Consider the following 1,088-nt stretch of genomic DNA (forward strand, 5'->3'; position numbering starts at 1 on the left):
GTCTCAGCCAAGGTTCTTTTTTAACAGGGCTTTAAGTCACTGTGCCACTGAACACACGACCCAACTAGGGGTAGGCTAGTGAACTGAAAACACCCGTGTCATGTGATGGTCAAGCCCCAAAGCAGGCAAGAGGACAATGCTGCCCGCTTCTGAGAACCCTACAAACTGAAGGGGGCCGGGGCACAAGACAGGTGTTTTAGAAATCTACTAAGAAAGGATGAGAGCCCTAGGCTCCTCGTCTAGCCATTTCCCACCACTCCAGGTTCTAAAATAACTTCATGTTTTACATGTATAATAAAGAATTTGCAAATTCCATGGGAAGGTAAATCTTTATTCAGACTAAATGCTATTTTAAAGAGTAACAGCCAAGCCAGTCCTGAGACAGAGACACAGACAGACTGGACTTGGTTTAGGAGGGCCCACGATATCAAGATTGAGGATACCACCTAACCCTCTGGTTCCCAAATGTGACAAGACTTTAAGTAACTGAGATTACAACAGAACAAGACTCCTCAAAAGAACTGTCTCTCCTGGGGCGCCTGGGTGGCTCAGTTGGTTGGGTGTCCGACTTTGGCTCAGGTCATGATCTCACGGTTCATGAATTCGAACCCCCCCCCCCTCCCCGGCCCCATCCAGCTCTGTGCTGACAGCTTAGAGCCTGGAGCCCACTTTGGATTCTGTGTCTCCCTCTCTCTCTGTTCCTCCCCCACTTGCACTCTCTCTCAAAAATAAATAAAGATTAAAAACATTCAAAAAAACAAAGAAAACAGAACTGTCTCTCCTTGCTGTCTCCCTTTTTCTTTCCGCTCCTCCTTGAACCCACTACAATCTATCTTTCATCCAGACAAAATGGCTCGGGGCAAAACCAGTAGTGATTGATCTCCATGTCGCCAAAGTCAATAATCAAAACCTAGCTCCATCTACTCAACCTATCAGGAGAATGAGAGCAAAACATCAACTTACTCGTTTTGAAAGACTTAACAGACACGTGGTTATGGACCATTTTCTTGCTGAATTAGCAGCTTTTAATGAATTACTACCACAGGTGTTCACAGACTCCATTATTTTTCGGTAATTTTAAGGGAATT

Source organism: Herpailurus yagouaroundi, unplaced genomic scaffold (assembly GCF_014898765.1).
Source record: "Herpailurus yagouaroundi ecotype Mexico unplaced genomic scaffold, PumYag 190, whole genome shotgun sequence".
In the NCBI taxonomy this organism is placed as follows: Eukaryota; Metazoa; Chordata; class Mammalia; order Carnivora; family Felidae; genus Herpailurus; species Herpailurus yagouaroundi.